The following is an 18,432-nucleotide window of genomic DNA, read 5'->3' as shown; positions in this document are numbered from 1 at the left end:
AATCTGAAGTATCCTATGTTTTACCCACTTGTGTCATAAACTTCCTTTGTTAAATAAAATATTTATTTTTATTTTGATCAAATCCTGCCTGAGACTCCAAATTATTAAGTTTTACCTCACACAAGTCCCCCACAAGATAATCTAAGGTAGTCTGTGGGAATTCATGGGATTGGTGTTCTGCGAGGTGGGTGCACTATTTAAGTGAGGGCAGACCCAACAGTGCCAAAGGGAAAAGTGCCGTTGCGCCATCACACCATGCAAGGAACATTAAAGAAAACAAAAACTAATTTTATTTGCATAAATTGACTTCCAGCTGTTTTGGACTACTATTCCATGCTGGCCAGGTCTGATAGGACTTTTAAACTAAAAGATATGGAGGACACCAAGGTGGAGAAGGCTATTTTATGGGCTTTGGATTGTACTTCTGATTTAATTCTGCACGGACTGGGAAATGGCTGTTGCAGTATACCCTGTTCTTTTGTAATGCCTGTGCTCTTATTTATTTTGATAACCTATATACTGCTTATCAACCATCTTCTCTAAAAGACATACAAGTAGTTTCATATGAAAGGTAAAAGTTGGTTAAAAACTATAAAATCACAAATGACTCAAAATCCCTGCTAGAATACAGTTAAAAAGTATTCAACTGGTGCTTCAAGTTTAACAAGAAAGGGGCTCATCTAATCTCAGCTGGAAGGAACTTGCATAAAATTGGTCCCTGGTGGATGTAAGCCATGCATCTGAGTCAGGAGGGACCACAAGCAAGGACACCTGAGAAGACCTCAGCAACTGGGCTCCAAAAGGAGCACAACAAACTAGAGATTGTGCTACATTTCTTATTAAACACTTCATGTTATTACTATATGAGAAAATCATTGTGAGTCTATTGAAAATGAAATTAACTTAGAAAATAAGACTCACAAGAAATCTATATGCTAGTTTTTTAAAAAATGCTTGGATGCACATTATTGCTGTACTACAAAAAGCTTCAGTAGCTATATGAAGTAGGGGTTGGTGTCATAGGATCTTTATTTATGGTACAGTCATACCTCAGGTTACGAACACTGTGGGTTGCGCGTTTTTGGGTTGTGGACCACACTGAACCTGGAAGTACTGAAAGGGGTTACTTTCGAGTTTTGGCGCTCACGCATGCGCAGAAGCATTGGATTGCGTCATGCGCATGTGCAGACATGGCGCTTCAGGCTGTGAACGCTGCAGGTTGCGAACGTGCCTCCTGCACGGATCATGTTCACAACCTGAGGTATGACTGTATTCTAGTGACCATTCCTTCCACAATGTGGGGAAGTGGTATCCAGACTTCAAAAAAATGCACAAAACAGGAAATGTATAGAATACAAATTATTTGTAATCTGGCAGTCTCTTTGATTATATTTTTTTTTCCAAAAGTTTTTTTTCCCCTGGTGATTCTATTAATGATAGGTGTTTCTGCATCCAAGAAAGATGTTTCATAGATTTCAAAATATTTTGACATCTGCAATTCATTCAAAAGGCAAAGCTGTTTGGCACTACAGAAACATGATTGTTGGTGGCCATACATATGAATCCATTCATCCTATCTTGTAAAAACCATGAATCTCTGAAAAGAGAATTAAAGTTACAATCCTACACCTTCTTACCTGGAAACAAATTCTCATTTTATTCATCTTTCTTCTGAGAAGACATGCATAGAATTGCACTTATGGGCCTGATACTAGCTTGGGGGGGGGGAGCTTATAGATCTGAAAGGAGGAAGTCTTTAAAAACCTATAGCCAGTAATATTTTAATCACTGGAAATGGTTGTTAATTTCACAGACTAAGAGTTTTATTATTGGGGCTGTGACAATGTAAAAAGGGCACATGAGCTGTTTATGCTTTGGGTGTGTATAATTGCTGCCAAACACCCCAATCGGGCAGAAACACTAGCATTATAACCATGAAACATAAAGCAAGAAAGCCTCCATCTGAATGCAGCCAGAAAGTCTCCACTGCTGTCTAATACAAAGGCAACTAAAACCTGTAGTATTGCCCTTTTAAACCCACACTGCTTAGAAGTAGAGAGGGCATAACTATTACAGTGGTTCTGGTCTTTAATGGAAGAACAAAAAGTTCCTTCATTCTCTCAGGAAAATATACACATAGATGAAGCCCAAAATAGAAAATTAATCCACCCCAGATCCACTCCTAGTTATAAGAAGCTATGAAAATAACAATGAGCCAATTGTACTTTTGTTTCCTGCATTTTCTAGCTCAGTATTTCCAGCTCAGTATTACTCAAAGGGTCTCTTTTGTGGAAGTTGCTTTTGGGTTCCATTGTCAGAATGCTCTGCTGTTTTTAGTGGTGCAGAGGTGGCCAGATATTAATTGCTATTTAGCTAGGATAAATCAGGAAGATGTGGGAGATACTCAATTCAGTTTGCATTTAAAGACAAACCTGTCTAATTTGCACTTTCAATAACAATGTATGAATCGAAACACTGTCATCTCTTGACATTTACACTTCTCCAAATTAAGCAAGGAAGTTCTCCAGTCAGGTAGTGTGTACAAAAATGCATTTGCATGGGGAAAGTGTGCATAAACTTGGTGAAGATAACATACAAATATATTAGGGGAAATTGCTTTGCAAAACTGGGTATATTAGGAGAAATGCAAACTAAAATGCCAGTGAATTCTGGTGGGGGTTGTTTAATTTAAAAATCCACAAATGGATGTAGAAATATGAGGAACTTGATAAGGAAAATCCTGGGGTGAGAGGCTACTCAACAGCCCAGCTCATCGGGGTACAAGTCCCCCACAGGTCCATGCAGTCAGTAAAACAAGGAAGTTCCAGCCAAGTAATTTAGAGCAAAACAGCAGTCAGTAGACCATGATCTTTATTGTTGTGCAGCAGGTCCCCACAGAAGTAAGGAACCCCGAGCATGGGGTGACATTGGCTTTTAAAACTTCCCACAGTATCCCAGAATACAGTTCATACAGCATCATTGATACATCATCTTTACATCACTGACATGTCACAAAAGGGGAGGGGTAGACAGGGGTTACACTAGTTCAACCTTGACAAGCATGTCCAGACAAGTCCTTGGTACAAGATTAGCATAGGCAAAACGTGTCCAGGCACCTTTCAAGTACCCACCATCAAAGGACAATAGAGCTCCTGTTATGTACTAAGCTTAGATCCTAGAGCAATAGGCAGGTAGGATCCTAGAATGCAAAAACTGATTGGCTTGCAGGAGAAGACTCCAGGAGGAAGTTAATCAGCCTATTAGACTGGTAGGATCATAGAATGCAACAACTGATTGGCCTGCAGGAAAAGACCAATCAGGCTCCAGGAGGGAAACAGAATCAGCCAATCAGACATGTAAATAATGTATATAAAAGCCTGAGGTTTGGGGGGGGGGCAATTGAATCACTGTTTTACGCTGCAATAAAGAGCATGAAATCACTGCATGACTCCAAGTATATTTCAGCTCCCTTGGCACATCCATAACCTGGGCCAAGTTCAGTGATGGACTTTTGGAACCTGACTGCTCAGCAGTTGTCATCCCTGGGCACTTCCCTGGGTGGGGTGGGTGTACATGCCCTCACGCTTGAGGGATTATGGCAGGAGGTGGCAAGGGAAAAGAGTCCTTTTTCCAAGGGTAAAATGGCATTGGAATGGAGGAAATTGGAAAGGGAGTTGATTTTATATGATTTATAAAGCTAGGTATCTTCCCTGAGCTGACAAGTAGAAAGGATACGTTCAGGCATAATATTTGTAACATTTAGCAACTTTAAAGATGTGTGCCCCCCCCCCCGTAAATTCCATAACAAACTGAACTTCAGTTTGGACATATGAGAAACTAATGAGAGAAACTGAAATTGACAAATTTGCCCACCCTTAACCAGGAACATATGAATTGAAGCACTTATAGCACAAGGTGGAGCTAAAATCTGCCCAGAACATTGAACACCACGGACCAGTTGTGGAGTCAAAGTCTGGGACCCCCAAAAGACCACACGGAAAGCAATAGATGATGGTGGCAAAGGGAAACTGGCCCAGAATCCATCCCTGGGCTGGATTGCCATTGTCAAGGCCCATGGGAGCTGATGCTGGTTGCTATAGCATCCTTCCTTTCTTCTTATTTGTAAAAATAGTTTATAGTCTGTGGATGTTGACCAGGGATGTTCAGGTTACAGAGATGCTCATTTTATTACTTAAAAAAATTTTCTACCCTGAAATATGCATGTTTCCAAGTAAATGTGTTGAGCATCCTGGCAGCAAATGCAAACCACATTTTATTTCTGTAGCCAGGATGGTGCTATGATTTAAGTATGTTTAAGATGGGAAACTGCACCTGATCAGAGTATTTCTTTCTTTCTAATCAGGGTTGGCAAACTGGTTTTGTGCTTCTGTGTTATGAAGTATCAAATTCCATGTGAGAGAGAAGAGAAGTGTTAATAGTGAGCTTTGTAACAACTGAAGCACACACATGGCCATATAAGTGTGTGTGTGTGTGTGACTAAAATCATTGCACTCAGGGAGGTTTTTCAGAATTCCTATCCCCATAATTCCCTGGGGTATTACATGTGTGTTAAATAAAATAAGCCACAGCAGACTTTCCTGTTTCTGTCAGTAACAATGTGCAAGATTTTGAACTCCATAGAATTCCTCTGCATCTAAAAATAACCAAGAAGCTTATGGGAGAAAATTGTTTTTTTGTTATTCCCTTCCCCTTCTCTTCTTATTTCATTTCACCTCAAGTAGCGACTATTGTACTAGCAAGGATATATTCTGCACAAATCTGTAAGATCTACAGCTGCTTGCAAAGATGAAGATTGTATTATCCTCTTTGATATGCTGCTGTCTAGGACAAAGTCTGTTTTCAAATTTACATACCTTTCTCCATTGCACATACTAGAAAAAAATAAAAAAGCTGGGTTATGTTTTTTCGCATAAAAGACAGCCCAAAAAAGGGAACCTTTATTGCTCACAAACCAAATTCTTCTACATTAATTATAGCAGTACTCTGGAGTGAGAAGTCTCCATGGCAACCCCATTGTCATAAGGCACATACAACTTATTTTAAAAACCTAGCAAGGCAGCTATCAGAATCGTATTTCCCCTTTTCTCAAGAAAGAAACCAGAAGGTACATTTTATAGTGTCCTGCAGAGGTAACAAAGTCATACAATTTCATTTCATAATAGCCAAGCAAAAGACTGCATTGTATTCAGTATACTACAATTTGGCTCACACTCGTATAAAATCTCATAGGCAGCAAAAAAAAATCAATCCCGCTGCCTGATTTTGTTCAACTGCTTGCTCCATCAAATGCTATCAATGACTATTGGTTCATGATGGCTATATATTACCTCCAGGATCAGACGTAGCGTGTCTCAGAATGCCAGTCACCGTGACAGAGACCACATAGAATTGTGCTCCATTCAAAAATTACCAAAGGGGAAAGGAAATTTCAGAGAAATTCTGATAGGTGGGTGCAGAGTTTTTGTTCTTTCAGTGCGACAGAGAGCTTTTGTGACTGGCTTTTCATTCAGTCTTCAAATCATCTCACCACTGATCTGCACTCGGCAGCCTCCCCCAGTGCTTGCACTTCAATTAAAGCCCAGGAGAAGACATTATGAGACGATTCCTCCCACAAGAGGCTTTTTTAGGTCTGGGTTCAGGCAACACGGGAGCCTGGAGAAATGTATAATGGGAAGAAAAATACACACCATTCCCTCACCACCTCTCAGTGATAAGCTCAAAACCCCGCAACCACCAGAATTCTAAAGAAATTCTAAAGTGACCTGATAATGAGGCCAAAAAAAAATAGGAGCCTCTTTACCAGAGAAGGAAAACTATCAAGAAATTGGAGGATTGATCTCAGCACAGCACTACTGTATACTATAGATAATTTTAAAATTCCAGGGCAGCACCCCCTTAAAACTGGATTTTAAACTTGAAGGCCTGGTTTTGCAGTATGTGCATGGGTTTATTTTATTACTGCATTATTTCAACTAGATTGATAATTGTTTGGTTGGGAGGGTGATGTGGTTATATGCTTTGTTCACTTAATTCTTCATTTGCTTCGTGGAAAGCAAAAGAAGTCAAATCCTATCTTAGGTAAATATATATATTTACACAATAAGTTAATAAATCATATGTTTCCAATAGAGCTATTAGTCTATCAACTAAATGTGCAATTAGACTTTTGAGAAAACATGCTATATATACCCAATGCAAAATGTGCTAGAGTTGATCTGGTAATAGGCAGTTTTCTCTTTTATATTCAGGTTTTGATTTGCCACCTAATAGGATAGTTCAAAGCCATTGATTTTCTATGTGTGTTGTGTTTTTAATGAAAAAACATGCTGTGGATATTATGGATTTTTTTTCTGTTCTGAGATATTAACCACAAGTGCAATCCACAACCTAAGTTTGCATGCTTGCATTCAAACCAAGTACTTTTAACTGAAATAAGTGGCAATAACAGTGTAATTCATTGCATGTCAACTCAGAAGTAAACTCCATTTGAATTCACTTGGGCTTACTTTCAGGTAACCATTCATAGAATTACAAACATTTGGTTTGATTTAAAGAATTGTGTCAATTTATGAACATGTGTGGAGTCCACCAATGTGTGCATAACATACATCTGTATGTGTTTGATTATACTATCCACATACAACATCATTCTGTTGTGTAAAAAGAGGTATTTTCTATTTCTGTCCACAAGTTTCCAATTTCTGGTTTCAGTTTTAGATTGTGTCTATGTCAAATTCTAAGCAGATCCACTAAAATCTGTGGATTAAGTTACTCGTGGTTAATGCAGTTATATGTGTGGACACTTACTAATTTTGGGGCCCTCCACTCCACCTGCAAAACAGGGAATAAATTTGAATATGACATAAAGCATATGCAATTGTGCACTTCTGTGAGTGTATCAGAGAGTCCAATCATCATACAGTATACTGGACTTAGAAAACTCAGCAAGAAATGTTCCCAATAGGGAAGTAAAGAAAGGATATAACTTCTGTGAATCAGTTACTCATTGTTGGCTAGGGTTATTCCCCTCCCCCCCCCCTATTCTTGGAAAAGAATTGCTTTTGAAATTTCTTTCATATTTTTGAATAATTTTAGTATGAGAGGTGATGGTAAATCACAATTCTCTTAGAACATATGTGAGGTGAAAACTGATGGCAGGCCTCTGCCTATATTTCTTTCTAATTTTCTATAATCCATCTGATTTTGTAGCCCCTTTTGCCTTGCAGGTCTGTTTTAATAAGAAACATTGAAGTTCTGAGCATGAACTTGTTCTGCAAGGTCTAGCCTACAGCTGTTTTGAGAGCAGCCTTGAAATTTTTATTTTAACCATTCTCATGACTGAATGATTACTTTTGACAGGCGAATCAAGTGCCATTTTAGGCCTTAACTATTACTCTCTATCATCCTGGCACAGACTTAGCCAAGGATTGTAAAATTTTATTACCATTTTGCCAGACTGTCTGAGAAGTTGAGATTTTAGGTTAAGGTTCGCCTGGGGATAGATAATGGACAAGCAACTGGAAATCCAGTAGGGGAAGATGGAAACAAACAAGCAAAAAAAATCATTATGTATCTGTATGTATATACAGCTTTCCAGATCCCGATACAATGAAATTCTTCAAAATGCCTATCATTGTAGCAAATAGGCCCCTCATGTCCCTTGATAAACATCCTTTCTAGCCCAGTAGTAAGATTGCTCTGTAGTAAATAATACTTAGAAAGTGCATTAATGAGAGGTAACTTTCTTGCACATCTCCATGTGTGGCACATTGCATCAGAAAGTTCCTCAGTTTAAATTTCCATGCCACACTGTTTGTATATTTGATACTCTTAATTTTTAGGTTTGTGCCATATAAATCCAACCTATATATTGTAGTCAGTCTTCCTGTTTCGGTAGCATCTGTCTAGTTTTTCACATTTACCATGTTTACTATATTTTCTTATGAAATTCTTCCGTGTATCATACTACCAAGAGATTGAGTGGAAACGGTGAAATCTAAGCAACCCAGTTCCCTGCCAGAACCACCATCTTGTATACAAACCAACACACTGAAAGAGAAAACTTGCCTTTTAAATAAAGAGACAAAAGGCTTCTAATATTCTCCACCTAGCATGCTTTTTATAGATTGTCATTCCACACACAGATAGATCTGCCATCTGAACTAGCCATGATTGAAGTGTGAGCGATGCAATATTTTTCCAGGCCATTAACATCTTTCTTTTGTTGTTTTTGCAACTCTAGAAATCCACTTTTTTTCAGTGAGTGAGCATATTTGCCATAGTTATGCAAACAAGTTTTTAAAGAGAGAGAAAACATTTTCCTTGTACAGTTGTTAGGGACAGACATCAACAAGAAGTTTCCTCTCTGATCTTTCGACTGGCTTGCTTCTGACAGGTCCTGTGTGATTAAAATCATTGCATAGAAACAAAGATATGGGAATCTTGAAACAGAGCTCACACAGCCTTATTAACATTTTTACAATGAATTGAAACAGACTTCCGGTATCCTGTTGCAATCAAACCTAAGCTTTGGCCAATAACAAAGGAGGGAAGGCTTTCTTAGTGCTAGGAGGACATGGGACCACAGAGAAGGAAAGCCATCCTTGGGATGATGGGAATTCTATTGTAAATGTTAATCCTTTATTCTACATTAAACTTACACACACCATCTATTTTTCTAATAGATACCATAGGGATTTTCTATTCTAAGCACAGAGGAAACTGCAGAATCTTAAAGCTGGGTAGGAAGCTGTTGAGGTACTGAAATCCGTTATGTCAAAATGCAGAGAACAAGACATTAAAAAGAAATTTTAAAGGACTTCAGTGGAAAGTAGGGCATTGGTTAGGGATTAATGAATGGCTGGGTTTATGACTTGAATACTCACCAGCTGGTTATGACTCTTCAGGAAATATATTGGATTTTAAGCATTAAATTTTATTAAAAATTAGATCTGGACACATGTGGCTATAATCAATGAGAAGCAAAAAAATAATAATTATAATCATTCAGTATTAATATCTGCTCCCACAAAACACCAACAAACATAGTATGAAAGAGTATGAATCCTGTGTCAGAAGCTCTATATCAGGGGTGGCCAATCCCTGTGGTCCTTCAGCTGCTGCTGTACTGTAGCTTCCATCATCCCTGTCCACTTTCTGTGCTGCCTATGGCTGATGGGAGTTGGAGTCCAACAACACCTGGAGGACTGCAGGTTAGCCACCCTTGCTCTACATAGCTTATACCCCCCAGACAATCCTCTGGAGGATAAACTATTTGTTTGCTAGACTGAAATTATGCACATGGTTCTTCAGTTTGGTTCCTGACTTTTAAGCTACCGTAGGAGACAGAGCAAGGAGAGACAAGAAGGCCTTCTTAAACGAGCAATGCAAAGAAATAGAGGAAAGCAACAGAATGGGAAGAACAAGAGATCTGTTCAAGAAAATCGGAAATATAAAAGGAACATTTCGTACAAAGATTACCATAATAAAGGACAAAAGTGGTAAAGATCTAACTGAAGCAGAAGACATCAAGAAGAGGTGGCAAAAATACACAGAGGAATTATATCAGAAAGATATGGATGTCTCGTACATGCCAGGTAGTGTGGTTGCTGACCTTGAGCCAGACATCCTGGAGAGTGAAGTCAAATGGGCCTTAGAAAGCACTGCAAATAACAAGGCCAGTGGAAGTGATGGTATTCCAGCTGAACTGTTTAAAATTTTAAAAGATGATGCTGTTAAGGTGCTACACTCAATATGCCAGCAAGTTTGGAAAACTCAGCAGTGGCCAGAGGATTGGAGAAGATCAGTCTACATCCCAATCCCAAAGAAAGGCAGTGCCAAAGAATGCTCCAACTACCGCACAATTTCACTCATTTCACATGCTAGCAAGGTTATGCTTAAAATTCTACAAGGAAGGCTCAAGCAGTATGTGGACCGAGAACTCCCAGAAGTGCAAGCTGGATTTAGAAGAGGCAGAGGAACCAGAGACCAAATTGCAAACATGCGCTGGATAATGGAGAAAGCTAGAGAGTTCCAGAAAGACATCTACTTCTGCTTCATTGACTATGCAAAAGCCTTTGACTGTGTTGACCACAGCAAACTATGGCAAGTTCTTAAAGAAATGGGAGTGCCTGATCACCTCATCTGTCTCCTGAGAAATCTCTATGTGGGACAAGAAGCTACAGTTAGAACTGGATATGGAACAACTGATTGGTTCCAAATTGGGAAAGGAGTACGGCAAGGCTGTATATTGTCTCCCTGCTTATTTAACTTATATGCAGAATTCATCATGCGAAAGGCTGGGCTGGATGAATCCCAAGCCGGAATTAAGATTGCCGGAAGAAATATCAACAACCTCAGATATGCAGATGACACAACCTTGATGGCAGAAAGTGAAGAGGAATTAAAGAACCTTTTAATGAGGGTGAAAGAGGAGAGCGCAAAATATGGTCTGAAGCTCAACATCAAAAAAACGAAGATCATGGCCACTGGGCCCATCACCTCCTGGCAAATAGATGGGGAAGAAATGGAGGCAGTGAGAGATTTTACTTTCTTGGGCTCCATGATCAGTGCAGATGGTGACAGCAGTCACGAAATTAAAAGACGCCTGCTCCTTGGGAGAAAGGCGATGGCAAACCTAGACAACATCTTAAAAAGCAGAGACATCACCTTGCCAACAAAGGTCCGTATAGTAAAAGCCATGGTTTTCCCAGTAGTGATGTATGGAAGTGAGAGCTGGACCATAAAGAAGGCTGATCGCCGAAGAATTGATGCTTTTGAATTATGGTGCTGGAGGAGACTCTTGAGAGTCCCATGGACTGCAAGAAGATCAAACCTCTCCATTCTGAAGGAAATCAGCCCTGAGCGCTCACTGGAAGGACAGATCGTGAATCTGAGGCTCCAATACTTTGGCCACCTCATGAGAAGAGAAGACTCCCTGGAAAAGACCCTGATGTTGGGAAAGATGGAGGGCACAAGGAGAAGGGGACGACAGAGAATGAGATGGTTGGATGGTGTTCTTGAAGCTACTAACATGAGTTTGATCAAACTGCGGGAGGCAGTGGAGGACAGAAGTGCCTGGCGTGCTCTGGTCCATGGGGTCACGAAGAGTCGGGCACGACTAAACGACTAAACAACAACAGGAGACAGAGCAAAAAGTGATTGTTATAGAAGAAAAATCATTATTGATTGGAATCAAGACTGTAACAACAGTAACAAAAATTAGATTATTATTTAAAATAGCTAGATAATGCCCCAACTGAAACTCTGAAAATACAAATAGCTTCCAGAGACGTTTTTCTTTAAAGGTCATCTATACAAAGTTGTAATTCAGCCAGCAGAGCAACAGTTGGTAATAAATGAATTAGTAAACCAATCCAATGCATGCTTTTTTCTCAGAAGTAAACCAAATTGAGTTCAATGGTACTTACTCCTAAATAAGTGTTCATTCTCACATGAGAATAAATCTTACTGAATCCAGTGGGGCTTATTTTTCAGTAAACCTACATAAGGTTGCATTGTACAACACAAAGATGGCTATTCTTTTACATGGAAATCTGATGGAACTCAGTGAAACTTACTTTTGAGTAGATATAGGGTTACATGCACATGTATTGTTATTTTAATTCCTCTCCCAAACCTCAGGTAGCTTAAACATTTTTTTTCCAGAGTTCCTTGGTGTAAAACTAGAACTTTATGAAGTCTGAAGTCAAGCAAACGAAGCAGCATAGGGAGAAACAGCAGAGTTATAAACAAAAAGTGGCTTGAAGGTGTCAAAGAGGAGGGCCTCACAAAGCTGATAAGCTACCACACCCAACAAAGTGACCACACACACTTGCTTCCTCCAAGAAAAACAAAAAAAACTGAGAGGATTTGCTATTATAAAGGAGGAATAGAAACGGAACATGTCGTGACTGTTAAAATCTCCGCGGTCTTGGGAACTAGCTAATACCAGTGTGCTGTGTCCATCTGTCTCGGGAGACAATAAAGGAGTACACCAAGCTTCCTCAACCTCGGCCCTCCAGATGTTTTTGGCCTACAACAGCCATGATCCCGAGCTAGCAGGACCAGTGGTCAGGGATGATGGGAATTGTAGTCTCAAAACATCTGGAGGGCCGAGGTTGAGGAAGCCCGGAGTACACCTTTGGGGGTGAGGTCAAGCTATTGGAAGGTTGCAGCTCCTGCTGTGACTGTAGAGACTAATGTAGATAATACCAATAATGGACACTTACCCATTCCACTGGGTGGGCAGCTCTTGTGGATCCTCATGCTCAGTCGTCATCTCAGGGCAGAAAAAACAGAGTGCATATGGGCAGGCGACCATTGAGAGAATTCCCTTTGGCTTCCTGGGTAGCTGGCTCAAGTTCCTGCCAGCTGCTGCAGTCCAAATTGGCCAATGAGTGGCCTCCTTGGCGGGGGGTCCTCATTGGCTGAAAGGGTATAGGCTGCCTGCCTGGGCAGCCAGTGAGGCATAAAAGCTGGCAGTGCCTTCTTACCTCAGCTCAGTTGCTGGAGGAGCAACCTGTAGACCTCATAATACCAGTAATGTACTAATAATGTGACAGCCTAGAGATCTGAAAGCTGCACCACTATCCATTTTCTCTTGCCCCTTCTTAGAAGTAGCAGAAGACATCCCTGCCATGACAGCTCTGTGCATTCCCAAATGTGAACAGTATCGCTCTCAAGAAGTATGCAAAAGTAGGTACCTTTGGCCCTGAGATCCCTTCATGTCTAGCAGCAAAAAGCTATAAAAGTAGGCTATGCAGAAGCCATAATAATTGGCATAGCGGGATTCAGGTAGGGCTGGGAAGTCAGTTAAAATTGCATTTCATGCTACAGACCTTTAAAAAGCACAGTGTTATTTTAATGCAGAAGCAAGTGTGTTGATGTTTTCTGACCCTGTTTCTCGTAGGCTTTTTGAGGATTGCATTATAGGATTGGAGATTAAACTGTAGCAACACACTCTGTGCGCTTTGTACTTATAGACCAATGACCAATATCTGAAAGACCAGCTATGAATTTCTGGTTGCTGGGGTTCTTGTAAACAATGCTAGGAACACCTGAGCTTTGTGGACCATGATCTGATCCAGCAAGGAGCCTACAGTCATTACCACACCCAGAATTGCTTGCTATAATTACACCTTGACATTTTAGAGATTCTGAGAATGCATTATTGTCTCTTGCTTTGTAAACATATAAAAAAGTACACAATGCAACACAAGTTGCGTGGGATCAATTCCAATCTGTTACTTCCGAGGATGTGGACAGGCTGCTTGGACAAGTGAAACCAACCACCTGTTTCCTTGATCCTTGCCCATCCTGGCTTATAAAAGCAAGCCAGGAAGGGCTGGGCAATGGGCTTCGCGGGGTGATGAATGCTTCTCTCTGTGAGGGAGCCTTCCCAGACCCGCTGAAAGAGGTGGTTATCAAACCGCTTCTTAAAAAACCATCTTTAGATGCAGCCACGATGGCCAACTATCGCCCAGTCTCAAATCTTCCATTCCTGGGCAAGGTGATTGATTGAGTGAGTGGTTGCTGAACAACTCCAGGCACGCCTGGAAGAAGCGGACCATTTGGATCCCTTCCAGTCGGGATTCAGGCCTCATCATGGGACTGAAACTGCCTTGGTCGCACTGGTTGATGATCTCCGGCGGGCTAGGGACAAAGGTGAGAGCTGTTTCCTAATTCTGCTGGATCTCTCAGCGGCTTATGACACCATCGACCATAACATCCTTCTGGACCGTCTATAGGGTCTGGGAGCTGGGGGCACTGTTATACAGTGATTCCACCCCTTCCTCTTGGGCTGTGTCCAGAAAGTGGTGTGGGGGATGAGTGTTCAGACCCCTGGGCTCTCACTTGTGGGGTGCCTCAGGGTTCTGTCCTCCCCCCCCCATGCTTTTCAACATCTACATGCAGCCTCTGGGAGAGATCATCAGGGGGTCTGGGCTGGGTGTTCATCAGTATGCGGATGATACCCAGCTCTACCTCTCTTTCAAATCAGAACCAGTGAAGGTGGTGAAGGTCGTGTGTGTGTGTGTGTGTGTGTGTGTGTGTGTGTGTCTGGAGGCGGTTGGAGGATGGATAGCAGCTAACAGATTGAGGTTGAATCCTGACAAGACAGAAGTACTGTTTTGGGGGGACAGGAGGTGGGCAGGTGTGGAGGACTCCCTGGTCCTGAATGGGGTAACTGTGCCCCTGAAGGACCAGGTGTGCAGCCTGGGAGTCATTCTGGACTCACAGCTGTCCATGGAGGCACAGGTCAATTCTGTGTCCCAGGCAGCTGTTTATTGGCTCCATCTGGTACGCAGGCTGAGACCCTACCTGCCCGCAGACTGTCTCACCAGAGTGGTGCATGCTCTGGTTATCTCCCACTTGGACTATTGCAATGCGCTCTATGTGGGACTACCTTTGAAGGTGACTCGGAAACTACAACTAATCCAGAATGCGGCAGCTAGACTAGTGACTGGAAGCGGCCGCCGAGACCATATAACACCAGTCTTGAAAGACCTACACTGGCTCCCAATACATTTCCAAGCACAATTCAAAGTGTTGGTACTGGCCTTTAAAGCCCTAAATGGCCTTGGTCCAGTATACCTGAAGGAGCGTCTCCACCTCCATCGTTCTGCCTGGACACTGAGGTCCAGCGCCGAGGGCCTTCTGGTGGTTCCCTCGATGCGAGAAGCCAAGTTACAGGGAACCAGGCAGAGGGCCTTCTCGGTAGTGGTGCCCGCCCTGTGGAACACTCTCCCACCAGATGTCAAAGAGAAAAATAACTACCAAACTTTTAGAAGACATCAGGCAGCTCTGTTTAGGGAAACTTTTAATGTTTAATAGGTTACTGTATTTTAGTGTTTTGTTGGAAGCTGCCCAGAGTGGCTGTGGAAACCCAGTCAGATGGGTGGGGTATAAATATTATTATTATTATTATTATTATTATTATTATTATTATTATTATTATTATTAATAATAATATGTCATCTCTGTTCCCAGTGCTAGCATCCCAGGGGTGGAATTCCCTGACTAGAGAATTTAACCTAGATCCCTTCATAGTGGATTACAGAAAGCAGGTTAAGGATATTTCATTGGGAAACATGGGGCTGGTCCTTCTGGTGGTTGAGATATGACTGTCATAATTCCTAGTTCCCCTTTTAAAAATGAAGACTTCCTTGGTATGGGTAATTGCCCTCAAAGGCTTTGGAAAGTTATCCCCAGATGTTGTTATTCTTTGCTTCACCAAACACTGCTGATTAATGTTGGTTTATTAAACAAATGTTTCATTAAGGGAAGCAATAAAGCACAAGAGTGACTATATTTTTAAACAGTGTGTAACAAGACTGAAAGGAATTAAATCTTTAAACACATGGAATCTGTCAGAGCAGTGTATAAATCATCAGCTGGTACTAGAAGAAGAGGAGGAGGAGGAGGAGGAGGATATAGGGTCTTTGAAAGTTTTCTCAGTTGTCCTTTAAAAAACCAAATCTATAGGAATGCTATTATTTGGGTGAGGTGGCATGCTTTACTGTACAGTACATGAATTCTTTAAGTGACATACAGGATGGTATGAAGAATAAACCACGTCTTCCCTGTTGCCAGCAGACAAGAAAAATAGAATGTGAATGTGAGTCTGAAGAAAGATTTTTGCTAGTTATTTCCACAAATTATGGAAACAAGGAAATGAAACCTCTCAGTGAACTGGAGCTGACAGAAAGGGTCATAAGATGCTCAGTCCAGTCAAGGGAACTGACAGGAGGTGTCTTTATATAACATCATTGTGTGACCTCTGTAAACAGCTTTGTTGTTGTTGTTGTTTAGTCGTTTAGTCGTGTCCGACTCTTCGTGACCCCATGGACCAGAGCACGCCAAGCACTTCTGTCCTCCACTGCCTCCCGCAGTTTGATCAGACTCATGCTGGTAGCTTCAAGAACACCATCCAACCATCTCATTCTCTGTCGTCCCCTTCTCCTTGTGCCCTCCATCTTTCCCAACATCAGGGTCTTTTCCAGGGAGTCTTCTCTTCTCATGAGGTGGCCAAAGTATTGCAGCCTCAGCTTCACGATCTGTCCTTCCAGTGAGCGCTCAGGGCTGATTTCCTTCAGAATGGAGAGGTTTGATCTTCTTGCAGTCCATGGGACTCTCAAGAGTCTCCTCCAGCACCATAATTCAAAAGCATCAATTCTTCGGCGATCAGCCTTCTTTATGGTCCAGCTCTCACTTCCATACATCACTACTGGGAAAACCATGGCTTTTACTATACGGACCTTTGTTGGCAAGGTGATGTCTCTGCTTTTTAAGATGTTGTCTAGGTTTGCCATCGCCTTTCTCCCAAGGAGCAGGCGTCTTTTAATTTCGTGACTGCTGTCACCATCTGCACTGATCATGGAGCCCAAGAAAGTAAAATCTCTCACTGCCTCCATTTCTTCCCCTTCTATTTGCCAGGAGGTGATGGGCCCAATGGCCATGATCTTCGTTTTTTTGATGTTGAGCTTCAGACCATATTTTGCGCTCTCCTCTTTCACCCTCATTAAAAGGTTCTTTAATTCCTCTTCACTTTCTGCCATCAAGGTTGTGTCATCTGCATATCTGAGGTTGTTGATATTTCTTCCGGCAATCTTAATTCCGGCTTGGGATTCATCCAGCCCAGCCTTTCGCATGATGAATTCTGCATATAAGTTAAATAAGCAGGGAGAAAATATACAGCCTTGCCGTACTCCTTTCCCAATTTGGAACCAATCAGTTGTTCCATATCCAGTTCTAACTGTAGCTTCTTGTCCCACATAGAGATTTCTCAGGAGACAGATGAGGTGATCAGGCACTCCCATTTCTTTAAGCACTTGCCATAGTTTGCTGTGGTCAACACAGTCAAAGGCTTTTGCATAGTCAATGAAGCAGAAGTAGATGTCTTTCTGGAACTCTCTAGCTTTCTCCATTATCCAGCGCATGTTTGCAATTTGGTCTCTGGTTCCTCTGCCTCTTCTAAATCCAGCTTGCACTTCTGGGAGTTCTCGGTCCACATACTGCTTGAGCCTTCCTTGTAGAATTTTAAGCATAACCTTGCTAGCGTGTGAAATGAGTGCAATTGTGCGGTAGTTGGAGCATTCTTTGGCACTGCCTTTCTTTGGGATTGGGATGTAGACTGATCTTCTCCAATCCTCTGGCCACTGCTGAGTTTTCCAAACTTGCTGGCATATTGAGTGTAGCACCTTAACAGCATCATCTTTTAAAATTTTAAACAGTTCAGCTGGAATACCATCACTTCCACTGGCCTTGTTATTTGCAGTGCTTTCTAAGGCCCATTTGACTTCACTCTCCAGGAGTCTGGCTCAAGGTCAGCAACCGCACTACCTGGGGTGTATGAGACATCCATATCTTTCTGGTATAATTCCTCTGTGTATTCTTGCCACCTCTTCTTGATGTCTTCTGCTTCAGTTAGGTCTTTACCACTTTTGTCCTTTATTATGGTAATCTTTGTACGAAATGTTCCTTTCATATTTCCGATTTTCTTGAACAGATCTCTGGTTCTTCCCATTCTGTTGCTTTCCTCTATTTCTTTGCATTGCTTGTTTAAGAAGGCCTTCTTGTCTCTCCTTGCTATTCTTTGGAAATCTGCATTCAATTTCTTGTATCTTTCATTATCTCCCTCGCATTTTGCTTGCCTTCTCTCCCCCGCTATTCGTAAGGCCTCGTTGGACAGCCACTTTGCTTTCTTGCATTTCTTTTTCATTGGGATGGTTTTAGTTGCTGCCTCCTGTATAATGTTGCGAGCCTCCACCCATAGTTCTTCAGGCACTCTGTCCAGCAAATCTAAATCCTTAAACCTGTTCCTCACTTCCACTGTGTATTCATAAGGGATTTGGTTTAGATTGTATCTTACCTGTCCAGTGGTTTTTCCTACTTTCTTCAGTTTAAGCTTGAATTTTGCTATAAGAAGCTGATGATCTGAGCCACAGTCAGCTCCAGGTCTTGTTTTTGCTGACTGTATAGAGCTTCTCCATCTTTGGCTGCAGAGAATATAATCAATCTGATTTCGATGTTGCCCATCTGGGGATGTCCATGTGTAGAGTCGTCTCTTGTGTTGTTGGAAAAGCGTGTTTGTGATGACCAGCTTGTTCTCTTGGCAGAACTCTATTAGCCTTTGCCCTGCTTCATTTTGATCTCCAAGGCCAAACTTGCCAGTTGTTCCTTTTATCTCTTGATTCCCTACTTTAGCATTCCAATCCCCTATAATGAGCAGAACATCCTTCTTTGGTGTCACTTCTATAAGGTCTTGTAAGTCTTCATAGAATTGGTCAATTTCAGTTTCTTCAGCACCAGTAGTTGGTGCATAGACTTGGATTACTGTGATGTTAAAAGGTCTGCCTTGGATTCGTATCGAGATCATTCTATCATTTTTGAGACTGCATCCCAGTACAGCTT

The sequence above is a fragment of the Podarcis vaucheri genome (assembly GCF_965113315.1).
Source record: "Podarcis vaucheri genome assembly, chromosome: 4".
NCBI lineage: Eukaryota > Metazoa > Chordata > Lepidosauria > Squamata > Lacertidae > Podarcis > Podarcis vaucheri.
The sequence above is the reverse complement of the archived record's forward strand: the minus strand, read 5'-3'. Positions refer to the sequence as shown.